This window comes from Macadamia integrifolia, chromosome 7 (assembly GCF_013358625.1).
Source record: "Macadamia integrifolia cultivar HAES 741 chromosome 7, SCU_Mint_v3, whole genome shotgun sequence".
Classification (NCBI taxonomy): domain Eukaryota; kingdom Viridiplantae; phylum Streptophyta; class Magnoliopsida; order Proteales; family Proteaceae; genus Macadamia; species Macadamia integrifolia.
The window spans coordinates 14,916,951-14,933,684 of NC_056563.1; the positions used below are offsets into that span (position 1 = coordinate 14,916,951).

Genomic DNA, 16,734 nt, shown 5'->3' on the forward strand with positions numbered 1-16,734 from the left:
GAAGCATCTTGGGAGGTAGAAGAAGAAATGCGAGCCAAGTACCCTCATCTTTTTGATCAACCAGGTACGCAATTTCGAGGACGAAAATTTTCAGAAGGGGGGGTAATGTAATATCCCGCTTCTTAAACCCGGTCTGATTTCGCGGTTGAACCGGTTTAACCATGCAGGAACCGAGCCAGAGGATGTCAGAGCGGGTTCCTTATGGGCTATGATGGCACGGGTGACCTTAAACACCGGCTGGCCCGACAAGTCCGAGCCAGTGCCAGAAGAGACGGGAGTGCCCAAACCGTGTACGTGCACCTATCATAAGGCTATGTACGAATAAAACAGGTATTATATCTGTATTTTAAGATATATACGTAGGCTACAATGTATGCCTGGGGTGGGGTTTGAGCCGAGGTCCGAGCCCGGTCAAAATCCCAAGTTTTGACTCTTGGGTGGGTATGACAGGTGGGTACACCTACCCACCTGAGTGACCCATCCATCACTATTCACTTAAGTAGGAATAGTATATAAAGCTTTATGACTTCTTTTCTTTCCATTTATTACCCCGTACGTTTGGTGAGAAAAGTAAGGAGGAGAGAGAAAAGAAAGGGAAGAAGAAAGGAAGAGGAAGAAAGGGAGGATTTCAGTGGCGCCGAAGCTCGATCTTGCCATTCCGGTGCCGGGAGAGTAATCTTCAACTCGAGATCTACAGTTGGAGGTAAGAAAAGCTGGGTTTTATAAACATTCGCCAAACCCACGCTTTAAACCCTTGATTCGAGTATGATTTCTTAAGATCTTGTAAACACCCATTGAAATGATGGATCTAAGGTTTAATAGATGATTTATGTGTTGATCTTGAAGGATTTGAAGAGATATTGACAAGGTAGAAGGAGCATTGTGAGTTGGAAGTGATTTGGAGGGTTTGAAGTCATTCTTGAGCAAAGAAGGTAAGATGGTTCCCCTCACTCGAATCTAACTTAGATCTAAGCTAGAACCATCCTATGGGACTTTAAAGGTGTGAGGAATGGGTTGAGAAAAGCCCTATTTGGGTCCCCAAGGAATGGGGGAAGTTGAGAAGAAACTGGGGTTTTTCCGCCAAAACCGGCGGGTAGGACCGGTGGGTAGATAACCCGCCTGAGTCACCCACCTGAGAGGACCAGGGGGGTTCTGGCCAAACCGGCGGGTAGGACCGGTGGGTAGACAACCCACCTGAGTGACCCACCCGAGTGGCCAGAATGTGATTTTTAGGTCCGATCGAGCCCAAATCGGACGTGGGACCTTCTTTCGACGTTCTAAACACGATTTTGACGTCGGATTTCATTAATTTTGATTATAAAATGGTGAAGTACTAACCCCGCTCAATTTTGTTAGGTTCACCAAAGCCTTCCCGATTCGCTCCGGATCTCACCCGTACCGAGCGGGACTCCTTGTACGCTACAAGTAAGTGGAGAGAGGACGTGTGGCCTTGTTTCAAGGCATTTGTTTGGCATTCATATAACCATATCTAATCTAGTCATGTCATCATGAATGTGCTATATAGATTAGTCATTCCACTCATTGATGTGCATATATGCTATGTTTACTTTTCAAATGCAAATTGAATGAGATGTTATATGTTGAATGTGGACATCATGTTGCATAAAGCATTGGTAGATTAGATGCCGTGGTCGGCTTGGAAACGAATGCATTGGTGGCCCGTGGTATGGGACACGGTGGCACTATGCAGTCGTACTGCATATAGGAGCATGCGGTATTAGGATTCTCACCATCCCGTGCTACGACCCTTCCCAACAGGGGTTCAGGTGTTGAGTTGCCATTTGGGGGGAAGCAGGGGTCGCGGTTGTCGGACACTGTGGCGGTTAGGCATTACGCCCGACGAGTCATGTAGGACAGTCGGCAACCCCGGTGGTATTTCAAGAGGGCCAATCGTACTGTTTTTAAATTGCTGGAGTCAGCACTGTCATTTAATTTATTTACATTTCTGTTGAGAGCCGGTGGACGGCATTGTCTTTATTTTTCCGAGTACTCACGGTGGGCCTTCTTCAACAGCCCTATGGGCGTATCGCGGGAGGGAGTTCGCGGCTCGTACCCGGAGTATACGCGCACTGTGGTTGTAGTAGCACTAAAACCAAAGACTTAGTAATGTTGATTAGGTGTATGTGAATTAAAATGAATTGCATGACATGTAGTGCATATGATGTGTTGTGACGTGTGGACTGTCGTGTGTGGTCCACCTCTCTACTTACTGAGCTAGTGAGCTCATTCCACGTGTGCACCCTTTTTTTTTAGATGCTTTTGCAGGTCATGCATCTGAGGAGCATGGGGTGGGTCTCACAGTCGAGTTTCCTGAGGAGGACTGGTGGACCCCTGAGGAGTTTGAGCACGGCGTAGACTGCGCGTGTGAGAGCTGTGCTGCGGGACAGCAGTTTTGAGGCCGTGTTGAGCTCCACTACCGAGCCGAGCTGTGTACTCTGATGATTTTGATAAATTCCTGTATATACTTGATATTTGAACTTTATTCTTTTGTGTATATATCATGCCTTCGGGCCTAAATGTATATAATTATGGAATCACCAGTTGGGTATCAGGTATATGGGAATTATTTACAGATAAATCTTAGTCTTCCGCTGATCTGATGAATTGATGTTAGTATGTGTATGCTGTGGTGGAATACAGTATCTGATGATCCTGGCAGGTTTGGGTTAACCGGTGTTAACCCGGTCACCGCTCCGGTTCAGGGTGAACGGGGTGTGACAGCTCGCCCCTTTCAAATACTAAATACCCAACTCCCTATTGATGCCCATGCATGTTCCCTCAGTAACCCTAACCCGACGTTGGTGCAGGGGTCATGGGACTAGGTAACATTATTCTTCCACCGATGTATATCTTAATTTTCTTATAATAGAATAAAGAAGAAACTTTACCAATTGAAGAAATAAAATAAAACTTTTCTAAATGATATAGCTTTCGGTGAAAATATTTCTTTTTTCCTTTCACAAATTTATAGAGGTGGAAGAATAGAAATAACGACATACTTGAAGTCGAAGACTTAGCTTATTGAGAATATATTTGTTATAAAAACAATGGCTTATATCTCTAATCATCATTTTCCATGGTTTCAATTAGGATCACCTCATTAAATATTAGTTTGTTGTTCATTCCCTTGGGCTTTGTCTCAAGACACTACAAGAAAAATGCCCTTTAGGGGCGGTTTTTTAATGTTACTAAAATCAATTTAATTGCCCCTAATGCCTTTAGGAGCGTTTTTAAATTGCCGGACAACTGTTACTAAATGTGCCGCCGCTATTGCTTTGGGGCGGGTTTTTCTTCGCTCATAAAAAGGTTTTTAGGGGCACTTTAGAAATCCACCCTTAATACCATTTAGGGGCAGAACAATATAACCCCTAATGTGGATTATAGGGTTTCAAAAAGTGTAATATATTTTTAGGGACACTTTCTTACTGCCCCTAAAAGATGGCAATAGGGGCATATAACATCCCACCTCTAAAATTATAGTTCTTTTATAGGGCTCATAAAACTGCCCCTAAAGAACTTTAATTGATTGGGAACATTCAGTACATGGCGTGTATCTTTAGGGGCTCTCAACCGTCAGATGTGCGCTACACGCGGTGCTGCGCCATAAAGGGGCCCCATGCACTAGAGACTTTCAAGATCTTTTAAAATTTCTGTGACAACCAAAAATACGACAAGTGTACCAAACCCACCTGAGAGATCATGAGGTGTCCCTACCAAGAATATGCCAAGTGCCAGGGGGTTTGGGTGATCGTGAGGGTATGCCAAGCTTTAGTCCCACATCGCCTAGGAGGAGGTTGCTAGGCTAGTTAATAACCTCTAGTATCCTTAATATGGTACAATGTGTTTTAAAGCCTTAAGGCCCATGAGTCAAAGAAGACATTATTGTATCAAGGTTAATGTGATTGGGACGTTACAAAAGGTATCAAAGCGGACCTAAACAACGTGTAGGGTCACAACAATGTGACACCCAAGAATACAAAGATCGATGAAGGTGTACAAATTTTAATCCTAAGAATCCAAAAAGTACAAAATTCTCTTAGGAGATCGGTGAAGATGTACAAATTCTAATCCCACATCATTTAGGAGAATATTGTTGAGTCGTTAACATGACACAACGCGTTTTAAAGCTTTGAGGCTCATGAGACAAAAAAGACAATATTCTATCAAGGCTAATGGGGCCGGGGTGCTATAGTTTCATTTAAAATTTTTGAGGAAATATCATTCCCCTCTGCTGAACTATGACGAAATATCAACTTGGCGCTACACTCAAAAATAACTCCCCCTAAACACAAAAATAACTACCCTCATACATGTAAAATACCTATTATCTATGAACTAAAACCCCCTTCTCCATACTTTTCGATCAAAACCACTTTCTTCAGTGAGCAGCGCTCTTTCTCATTGGGTCTCCATTACAGGTGGCCCTTGGTAATTCCCTGTCACAATTTCAAAAAAAGATTCAGAAATTCATACACACATGACTCAGATGCACAAGTATCACCATTTTCTCACGAAAAGGAAAAGGAAAACCCGCCCCACCTATAGTGATCAGGTTTTTTGACGGTTTGGTATCCAAAAGTTCAAACACATCACGGTTGCAGAGGAACAAATCCCATCATCCACACCCAAATCACATGCAGTGCAAAGGTCAGGTGAGAAATCAAAAGGACTGGGATAATTATACAAGCCATCTAAGCTCCAAACCACAGAAATTTAAAGATGATGCAAATAAAACTGTAAATCTTTGAGGAAGATACTGGTGTCTTTATTATTCAGAAGTAAAAAAATGGGTATGAACGAAATTGCATCTTGAATTAAAAAGAAGTAAGATAACCCCGGAAAAAAAAACCCCCCATCTGTAATATGAAACAAATTACAACTTAAAAGTTTATTCAAGTACCTTGGGCAGGATATGGATAAGCATACTTAGGGTCGATCATTTCCAAAGAACAAACCGACGCAGCAGACTAAAGAAGATCGATCAAGTGAACCAACAAACCGAATGAAGGAAGTAATGAATTTCTGTTAAGAGTTATTCCTCTTTTGTTGTTGTTTGTGATTATACAGGAGAGGGAAGAGGAAGAAGAATGTTACACAGGAGGAAGAATAATAGAGGACAGGAAGAAAAGAAGATTCCAGAAAGCAAATTCTTGCTTACGTCTTATCTTACGCTTTTTGCTTTTGTTGTTAAAGTAGAGAGAGAAACTGTGTGGCAGAAGAACGCTGGAGGAGATGCAAAGAAAGAGGGTTGGTTAGTGAAGAAAGTAGTTCTGATCGACAAGCATGGAGAAGAGGGGTTTAGTCACTGAGGGTATAATGGGTATTTTACATGTACAAGGGTAGTTTAGGTATCGTGTAAAAAATCTAGCTGACTTAACAATCATTTTTCAAACGGTTGAGAATGTTAAATAGCATCTTTGTGTTTAGGGGGAGGTAAGTGATAATTGAAAAAGTGTAGGGACAAGTTGATATTTTACTATAATTCAAGGAAGGGGAGTGATATTTCCTTTAAATTTTTTGTTTTTCTCTCTTTTGCTATCTAACATTTGGTACTATTTGTGCATGCAATAGCTCAAACTCGGGACTAAATGCCATCATCACATATTTTCTCATCACTTTCTATTATTGTAATAGGATCATCCTTGGTAGAGTTGTTGCATGTGTCAATTTTACTTTCAACCAAACACCCAGAAAGAAAATTATAGAGAGAGAGATTTCTACCACCCAAAAAGTACTATTTTTTTTTGTTATGTGAATTTAGAATACACTAATAAGGATCCTAAGTTATGGAAAAAAGATCTCCACACAACATGTGTTTATATCTCTTAGACTCACGGGCGATGTGGTACTGCTGTTTTGACACCTACGAGATATATAAGTTACAACCCAGATTAACCACATGTTAATTTGAGAAGTTATACTAAACATGTACTACTAAAAATTCAATGTTGAATTTTTTGTCCCTAAGGGAGAATACTATGCGTTTTTTTTTTTTCCATAGTTGACTGTAGAGTTTAAGTTGTATAATATTAAGGGCATATAAGGTTCTTTGGGATTTCTTGTTATTTTTTTTGGTTTTTGTGCTCAAATTGTAAAAGTAGTTTTGATTTTAGATGTGGGTGTCCAATTGTGGGATGCCATCTAGACAACCTCTTTTTTTTTTTTAGATGTAAGTTCAAAAAAGAAAAAAGAAAAAATAAAATAAAAAAAGAAAAAGGAAAAGAAAAAGAGGCTAGAGATATTATTAGAGTTCAAATAGTATAGCATGGCGTTCAAATTCATTATTATCAATAGAGCAAGAAAACACTACTTCTTGATGCAGGTACACGCCAGCGGGAGCAACCAATGGGAGGGTGTGGGGTAGCATGGTCTTTTCGTATCCGTTGTGTCTAGACGTAGACACACATTGAAGGATATTGTTCTTTTTCGTTATCAATATTGTGATTAGTTGTTCGAAAAAATAAAATTCAGAGAGCTTATTATTTATATAATTTTCCAATATAAAGAAAAAAAAAAAACTATGCTATATGCATGTTCCCTCTCATGGTGAATGAGCAGCATTGGAAGTAACCATGATAATGACATTGGCTTGAACATCTTCACTATTTAGTCGAGCCTTCAAAATCTAATATTTACATTAATTGTACTTGGTTTTGTGGATAGAGTAAGGTATTTTTTTGGTAGGTAGTAGGAGTTCCATGTGTACTCCTATAAGGTTTAAGAGACCTAAAGCTATATCATCTTATTAATTGCATAGCTAGAGTCGAAATCCATATCTATTGTTTCATTAAATTTTTATACAAAGATGAAGGGCAAGAGCTAAATGTTATTGAGCAAGGAGTTCGATGTGTACCTATAAGGTTTAAGACGCTTAAAGTTATATCATCTTATTAATTGTGTAGGTAGAATTAAAGATTTAAAAATCCGTATCTATTGTTTCATTAAATTTGTACACAAAGATGAAAGGCTAGACTTAAATGGTAGCGAGCAGGAGTTGATGTGTACCAATAAAATTAAGAGATTTCAAGCTAAGTTATCTTATTAATTGCCTAGGTAGTGTCAAAGAGTCAAAAATCCATATCTATTGTTTCATTAAATTTGTAACTACAAAGATGGAGCACAAACTTAAATGGCAGCAAGTAGGAGATCAATGTGTACCTATTAGACTTACGAGACATGAAGCTTTATAGTCTTATTAATTGTATAGGTAGAGTCAAAGAGCCAAAAATCCATATTCTTTATTTTATTTATTTATTTATTTTGTTATGAATCCATTCCTATTGTTCATTAAATTTTTAACTACAAAGAAGAAGGACAAGACTTAAATGGTAGAAAGTACGAGTTCAATATGTATAGAAGGTTTGACAGACCTGAAGCTATAACCTCTTATTAATTGGGTAGGTAAATTTATATAAATCAGTAGTTGAATAACGTTTTGGTCGGAGTTCAGAAGAAGACAAGCTCCTCCTCTTTCAGCCGCCTACAAGAGTGGATATCAAACGGATAGCTTTGCACATGGCAAGGCTTTGTCCCTTCTCCTTTAGGCGGCTTCGCTCTCTCATGACTTGGTATAGAGATTTCTCTACGTAGTCGTCACTGTTCCCCAGAATGGGTATTGTATAGTGGTCGACCTTTCAGTGATCCTAGACCACCTCGACTGGAAGATAGAGTGAAAGAGTCAAAAATTCATATTTATTGTTTCGTTAAATTTGTATACAAAGATGGAGGGCAAGACTTAAATGGGTGAATTTATGGGGTCAGTTTATCTTTTTCCATAAACTGTCAGCTATTGTTGTCAGTCCTAAGCCTGGACAAAGGAGGAGGGTTGGTGTATTATGCCGGCAGCAGGTAATGAAAAAAATCCTATTCAAACATTTTTAACATATACTTACAACTTTATATTATCAATGTTATATTAGGGCGTTTCCTCGCTAGGATAAGCAACGCGTGTCACTATAACTCGGGAGCACTAAAAAAGCTATAAGAGGCGCACTGCATCAGAGTTTGGATGCATTGACCAGTAGGACAGTCTCACCAAAAAAAAAAAAAAAAACCAATAGGAAAGGGTTCTCACATCATGGATGAGTGGAGGTAAATAAGTTACTCCAAAAATGTAGGATTAGGTTAATACGTTGAAACATTTGATCTTTAACGGGTAAGAAGATAATTGATAGTTATCATGAAGTGGCGAAGGACTAACATAACACATATATGCATGGGACTAGATGGAAGGATAAAAAAAACCAAAGAGTTGAATGACTTCAAACTTTTGGTATACATTGGATAAAAGTAATAGAAAAAAAGTGGGCATAGTAGTGGATAAATATTTAAAAGTGATGTAGTAAATGTTAAAAGATTTGGAGATTACATCCATCAAGCGTGTGTTAGAGAAAGAGATTATCAATATAATTAGTGCTCATGCATCCTAAGTAGGATTGGATGAAATGAGTAAGTTACAGTTTTGGGGACACAAAGATGGATTAGTGCAAGACTTTACATGTTTAGTCAAGGAGAAAACATTGTGTTATAATGAGTGATTTCACAAGACATGTTGGGAAAGATAATAGAGGGTATGAAGGTGTATATGGATGATATGATTTGGAGAGAAGATTAGGAGGAGATCTCAGTTTTAGATTTTGTTGTGGCGTATGATTTTTTAGTTATTTGCAAACAGGTACTTTGGAAAGAGAAAGCGAAGCATGTAGTTACCTTAATAAATGGACATTATAGTAGCTGAATAGATTTCTTCCTAACTAGAAGGTCTAATAAATTTTTATGTAAAGAATGTAAGATTATATCGAGGGGAAACCTGACCACACAACATAGATTAATGGTTATGGATATGTGTCTCATTATGTAGAGTCGCAAAAGAGATGAGCTTCTTTATCCTAAGATAAGGTAGTGAAATTTAAAAGGAGATACTATGAAATCATTTATTCATAAAGTGGTCAAACAAGGAAAATGAGATTTGAAGGAAGACACTAATACAATATGGAACAAGATGACTACTTGTATTACGAAGATTTTTAAAGATATTCTAGGAATAAAAAAAAAAAAAAATTCCTCTAGGGAGACATGGTAGCGGGATGATGGGGTTCAAATATTTATTAAGACTAAGAAAGCTAATTTTAAGACATGGCAAAAGAAAAAGGATGTAGAAGATCTAAAATATGATAAATTTGCCAGAAATTAAGTTAAGAAGATTGTGAGAAAAATAATGACGAAGAAATATGAAGATATTTATAACAATTTGAACACAAAGGAAACGAAAAAAAAAAAAATTTATCTATAAGATAGCTAAAATAAAGGGAATAAAAAGTAGATATCTCAACCATGTAAGATGTATTAAAAGTGAAGTTGGTAAAGTATTAATAAATGATGATAACATTAAGGAGAGATAGAAGATTATTTCTACAATCTACTAAATGAAGACATCAAGTAATAATGTACTAAAAGACTGCATTACCCATCAAAACAACACATATTCAAAATATGTAAAAAAAAAAAAAAAAAAAAAAAACTAAGGTGTCTAAGATAAAAGAAGCTTTAAAGAGAATGAAAGAAGGCAAGACACCAGGTTTAGATGAAGTCCAAAAAATTTGTAGAAGGGGTGTGTTTTAGCTTGGCAAACCAAGTTATTTAATAAGATTATCAGCATAGAGAAAATGCCAGATGAATAGAGAAGAAGTATTGTGGCTTGTAAAAATAAAAGGTGATATTAAGAGATTTAATAACTATAGAGGTATAAAACTAATGAATTATACTACTATGATATTATGGGAGAAGGTCATTGAAAACCACCTAAGACAAGAAATTGTTATTATAGAGAACCAATTTAGTTTTATGCTAAGAAGATATACAATAAAAGTTATTTACTTACTTAGGAGACTTATAGAAAGATTTATAGATTGCAAAAAGGATTTTCATATATTATTCATTAACCTATAAAACTTATAACAGAGTCCCTGAGGAGTTGATCTAGAAAGTTTTAAAGAAGAGAAGTGTTTCAAGTGTGAATATAATTAATGATATGTATGATGGTATAATGACTACTATAAGAACCGCAGAATCAAGGTAAAATTCTCAGTTATAAGATTACATCAAGGATCAACTTTAAGCTCTTATCTGTTTACATTTATCATGGATGATCTAACCAAAGACATTCAAGAGGAGGGTGCTTGGTGTCTACTTTTTTCTGATGATATTGTTTTGATGGATTAGTTAAAAGCATGGATGAATACTAAGTTGAATTTTGAAGATCAACCCTAGAATCAAAATGATTAAAGATAAGTAGAAGGAAGATGAATTATATTATGTATAACTTTAGTTACGATAAGACTAAGTTGTGTTGTTGTTGTTGTTGTTGTTGTAACTTTAGTTACGCTAGAAGGGATGATTTGGTGATGAAAATCGATGAGAAGGACTAAGTGATTATTTTAGGTGTTTGGGTTCAATCATAAATAAGAAGGTGATATAGAGATGATATTTCGTAAAGAATTAAATAGGATAAATAAGGTGGAGAGGTGCACTCGGGGTGTTGTGAGATTGACGTATTCTTTTAAAACTTGAAGAAAAATTTTATAGAATAATTATACAACCAACTATGATATATGATGCAGAATGATGAAAAGTAAGAAGGATCATGTAGATAAACTCAGTTTAACGAAAATGATGATGTCGAGATTGATGTGTGGAAAAACTAAGAAGAATCAAGTAAGGAATGATCAAATTAGAACTAATTTGAAAGTAGCTCCGATATATGATAAGGTACTAAAAATCATTTGAGGTGGGATAACCATGTTCAATGGAGTCCATTGGATGCTTTAGTATGGAAGAGTGATTTAATTAAATGAACTAAAAGGGCAAGAGTGTAGGCCTAAAATGATCCTATGAGAAGTGCAAGTAAAGACATGCATAGCTTAAGCCTTGTATTAAGTATGAGATCGAGTAGAGTTGATTGGAGGGGCAATGATCCATTTAACCGACCCCATTTAATTGGGATAAGGCCGAGTTGTTGTTTGTTGTTATTGTTGTTTATCTTCTTTTATAATATATTATGGGAATATCTATCTGCAAATATGTTTTTTCTTTTCCAAATCCAGATTCCATTTGCAAAAACTTCCTATAAAATGAAATGGAATCTTTGGCCTAGAGCTAGTATAAGTAAAGAAACTACTTCCATTGCACATGATTTACCTCTTGATAAGCTCCTCTTGGTTGGAAGTGAAGAAAATTAAAATAGATATTTTTTTTTTTAAACATTAACAATAATATTGTGTAACTAACTTAAAAATAAAACTAAATATGATAAGTAAAATATTACTTAATTTCAACCAAATTATCAGATAATTTTGTTCACTTCATAACTTCTCTTCTTTCGACCTTTTTTCCCTGATAGAAAGTTGGGTGTTCTTCTTTCTCCTATAGTCCTTTAGGTCTCTTTTATGAGTCTGCTTCTATAGTATTCACCGTTCGCCGAGAGCTTGGGTACTATTGCATTGCCTTGTTAGTGGTTGCCCAACCCCATGTCTAGGAAGTATCACATTCTCTTGAATATGTTAGTGATCGCGAAGTCATTGCTATTGAGATCTAGAGGAGAGAATCTGTTGAATCTCTCCTTGGGTGGTTCCACAGTGTATACTGCGAAGACTTTGTCGAAATTGAACGCACTCAGTCGTAATAATGGAGACCGAACCTTGAGAAGTGAAAGCTCCTCTTGCTTCAATGTTAGACAATGTATTCACAAAGTCACCTTAATTCCTACCGCATGTAGCCATGGCCTACTTGTTAGTAGCCATTATGGTTATTAACTTGTTATTTAGTATAGACTTCAGCTTATGGTGAGATGAAAAACGTGTTGTTTCGATTACATAAGGGGTGTTTGTTTCGATTATTTTGTTGGTGCATATTTTGATTCTGGACATATTTCCTTTAAGAGACTTTCTGTGGGATAATTTTCTTGACAGAATAATTGTTTGTTCACCCTGAGTTTGTCAGTTGAATCTGACTGAAAAACTGTTTGGTTACCTTGAGTCTTTCAGTTGATTCTCCTGGAAAGCTATTTGGTTAGTTTGAGTCTGTTAGATGGATTCATTTTGAATTTTCTTAAATAAAAAATATAAAAAAAAAATCATTGGTTTCACTTCTTCATCTACAAAACAAAGTTGGAGAGTTCTATTTTTAAATTTTAATAAGTAATTTGAAACCCATGAAAGGACGGTTTATAAAGAGCCACAATGTGGTTTGAGAAAATTATATACCAAGCATCAATTTTATTTAACTATATGTGAAGTTCATAAGTGGGTTTTTAATTTAGTAAATAACAATGACATCTCATAGTAATTAGGAAGTAATCAAGATTCTTTCAAGTCTTCTCTTCGACTTCTTCAAAAGCACAATACCGTCAAAGGTTCAAAACCAACCTTCAAGCAACAGGATACGCACAAACTGTAAAGAAAATGAAAAGCAAAATAAATGAAACAAATCCCTACCCACAAAGATTAACTTAAGGGAAAATGGTGATAGGTCTGATTGAAGTTTCCTGAATTAGATATTTTGGTACCAATATGGAAATAAATCAAGGCCAGAATAAGGGGTTCGGTCGATTGAAACACATAAATTTTGGTACAAAACTGGATATTAGGGTTCGGTCGATTGAAGAAGGGGAACAAGTGAGGAGAGTACATAGAGTTCAATCTGAGTTCAGGAAGATGAACAGAGGAAGAGATTTACCACTTACTCTTCTTCTTCAGAGATTCGAAAGCTTCCAAACCTTTATTCAAGTTATCTTCTTCTTCTTCTTCAATGATTCGAGTCAAATAAGAGCAAACAAAGCCTATGTAGGGAGAAATCCACATTCAGAGTGAGATTTTTTTTTGCTAAAAGATAATTTGTATTAAGAATGAAAAAAAGATAGTACAAAGAAAACCTGGAGAATAGCCAGGAAAACTAATAACAATATGAACTTAAGCTGATTCCAACTTCAGCATTGCCAACATTCGGAGTGAGATAATAGGGTTACAACTCATAAAAATGTAGAAGCTGATGGTAGAGTGGAAGGGAAAGAAAGATTCAGGGAATCGCTCACCTTCGTTCTTCAACTATTCTTCGCCTTTCTATCGTGGAGGAAATGGGGCCAAAAAAATAATACCTAAATAAAAATAATAACAACCAATGCAGTTTTCATATGACGCCTGGAATCGGGTTACTCGATCAGGGATTAACCTATTGAGGTCAATCCATGAATGATACACTTCCATGTGTAATTTGTGATTCCAAGAAATCCCATGAAACCATAGGATTTTTATTCAAGGGCAAACCAAACAAATTAAAAAAAAAAAAAAAAATCATGGCTCTATTGAAAGTAATCCAATAGAATAGCCGAATCAAACACTTTCTTAAGGAACCTGTTGAATGTCAATGGTATATCAATCACTTGAAACTCCACCAGAAACATGGCTGGCCTACCACGATTTCAATGGCTACTATACCAATGATATTTTCCTTACATTGTCATAGGCTTTTACTCCTCTTCTTTTGAGAACCTCATAGCCATTGTAACCACCCTTTTTCCCTCTCTCGGGCCTAATAAAATTTGCTCCCCTTGTGGTATTGAAAAATAAATAAATAAATAAATTACATGCATCTGTCTATACATCTGAACCCACATTTACATTCATTCACTATGTAAAATTCAGCCAATGGGCTATGATTTGGCTTGCTTTAATTCTTCTATGAGTATTTTATTATTTTTCCAAGGGTCAGTAAAAGAATTATATCAAAAATAATAATCAAAGAATGAGAGAGAACACCAATAAGCAACTCTTTCATCTTCAGCATTGCCATAAGTAGAAAAACAACCCAAGAAAAACAAAAATACAAAGGTTAGAAAAATCTATATTTGGATCTCAATTAAAAATCTCAGTTAACATCAGCAGTCAAAAAGACCGATGTTCCATCCTACGAGTATTTTAGTATTTCTAGGAAATACAACACTGAGCTTTATGATAATAAAGCATAATGAAGGGGTTATTGGTGTCTCATTCTATAAAGTTTTTCTCCTCTCTTCCGGTAAAAAGATGGAAGAAAAGGATTGAAAAAAGTTTTACCTTCAAAGTCACATCTCTATTAGACCATATGATGGTTTAGTTTTCTTGCTATCCAAGGCACATAAGCGTGCGAGAACCAATTCTTAAATGATGTTCCATCAAACGCAAGAATGCTTAAATGTGGTATAGCCTCTAATTCAACTTTAAAAAGCTTTCAAAAGATAAACTGAACACATTGCTTTCAACATTCCCATGGAATTATTACTCAAAAACACACAATGGTATTGCTAGTACCTCTCTCCTTTAGTGGGATTGAGCTCTTCCAAGTTCATGCCCACCAAGCTCCATATCATAATATCATTAAGCGTGTCTTTCACACGTGATTGATGATGGAGTTTCAATGAAAGTCTCCATCTTAATCTCTCACCCACTAAACTAGCTAATTCCATGAAACCCCCAAAAGAAAGGCCACAGGACCCTTTCCAATGACTTGGAAGTATTTTGTGTTCTGACCCATTGGACCCTGCAGCTCCCTCTTCTATTCTGTTTCACTAAATTTCAAGAAATCTAGATCCTCTCTCCAATTGATCATCTCTTCAAATGCATGGGATCTCATCATTTATGGGGTTTCAGGTCCTGAATCCACGATACACTAAATATTTTAATTCATGATTCGAATAGCTCTTTGATGGTGGGATTCCATTATCTGGACTCATTTCAAGTGCTCAAGGAGAGAAACGAGGAGGTGTACCCAGAAATAAAAAGTTGTTAAGTGAGGGATTGACACTTTTTAGCTAGCTTTTTGTGTAACTTATTTTAAGTTCAAATACTAAATGGGATAAAAGGTGAGTGGTATGTAACATATGAACAACATATGAGCATAGATGCCCCTCCTTTATATTTCCTTTTGGTTTTTTAAGCCCACAGCAAGAAACTGTAATCTTTTAGTGCGGCGTGGTGGAAAGGGTACTGTTTGGGTTTCCAAGAGTGGGGTGTTTTTGTTGGAGAATCCACAACCATATGGCTCCTCCATGGTCTCATGTCCCACTCACCACCCTTGGCTCAAAGCCGTGCTAACACAAATAGAGATTTTTTCTATTCAAAAGTTTTTTCCTCCACCAATCCGAAATTGCAAAGTGTTGCACTTGTGTTACAAGTTAGGGTTGAGTTGGGAAACAATCTCTCTGTGAAACGAGGACCCCACAGAGACAATAACCTAGGGCACAATGGATATACGTAACCACACAACCCCATCACCCCCCCTTTTTTTAATCTAATTCATACAAATCATTGATCATTTAGCTTTTAGAACAATTGGGAAACCCTAGCTAGAGGTTAGTGGGGTGTGGTGGACTCCACAACCACAAGCTAATGAGATGAGCATGGGATGTGTTTTTGGGTATGAAGGCCCTATAAATAGTTTTGTAAATTGTAATGGTGCTCTGCTTTGTATAGGACCTTCTAAAAGAATTCACAATGAGTGACAAATGCACGACTACACTTTCCCTTTTAGATCCTGCTTTCATGTATGGGATCATGAAGCATGGACTAATGATGTTTTAAATAATGGAGATTTTAAATAAGTTGGATGAGACTTAATAAAATAAGCTTTAAGGGGAATCCAATTCTTTAACATCTAAGCTTAAGCTAGTGCCACTAACAACGTGGACCTTGGGGGAAGAGGCTGAACTTGATTGAGGTTCTTCCCTGTTCCCTCTACTCTAAACAACAGAGCTTGACACTACCCATATGTTTACCAAAAAAGACACTTCCCATATAATGTTCATTTCTTTATATGATAATACATAAATAATTGGCACTGTAGATTTTCAACTCTGTGCATAAGATCTTGCAGGTTATGGAATCATGTGCTCTTTCTTTTTTTTTTTTCTCTTCTTTTCTTTTCCTTTACAACTTTCTCTGTTATTGTATATTCATTGTTGCAGTGTCTCAACCTTGCAAATTAATCAAATTAAGCTTTCCTGTAATGGGTTACTGCTAACAAAGGTCCACAATCCCTCTCTCTCTCTCTCTCTCTCTCTCTCATTTTTAGTTTGGATGAACTCTAAGAATACTTTGAATTTATTGTTAATGATATATTATTTTCAGGTAAAATAAAACTCATATTAAGGGAAATTATTAAGTAAAATTAATATAAAATTGAGAAAAGGAAATCTAGAAGACAGTGTAACCTCTACACCTAGACTCAAGGAGGGGTGAAATAATCAACTTACCCCATGAAAAATGAAAATCTCATCTCTGTTGATGCTTCCATTTGTGTTCTCATTGTTCCCACATTGATGTTGGGGCCACGTTGCCTCTTAGGGGACCCTCTCTCATAAAAATAGAAAAAAAAAAAAAAACCCTATCTCCTTGCGTGTATAAGTGGGTGCAAAATATAACATTGCCCCTTGTCCAAATACCCTTACGCAGCCTTTTATTTACATATACACTTACACAATGGCCACACAAATAGACAGGTTTCTTTTTCCCATAAAATATATAGGAATTTCTTTGAAAATTTTTCATGTTCTTGTAACAACTAACTTGGTTATATAAAATATGAGCCATCCATCCTTATGACTTAAAACTAAATGGGTCATTACATAGCTCACCAATCATATTATGATATTAATAGTTCTTATGTGGGCCAGTGTCAGTCATC

At 36.5% G+C, this 16,734-nt stretch overlaps 1 long non-coding RNA gene across 1 annotated transcript; it reads right to left on the minus strand.

Moving 5' to 3' along the window:
• Positions 1-4,160: 4,160 nt before the first annotated feature.
• Positions 4,161-5,266, minus strand: LOC122083057. Its single transcript, XR_006141557.1, has 2 exons — positions 4,922-5,266; positions 4,161-4,457 (listed from the first exon to the last, which is right to left on the minus strand). It is a non-coding gene; the product is annotated as an uncharacterized LOC122083057 (long non-coding RNA).
• Between the last annotated feature and the right edge of the window lie 11,468 nt (positions 5,267-16,734).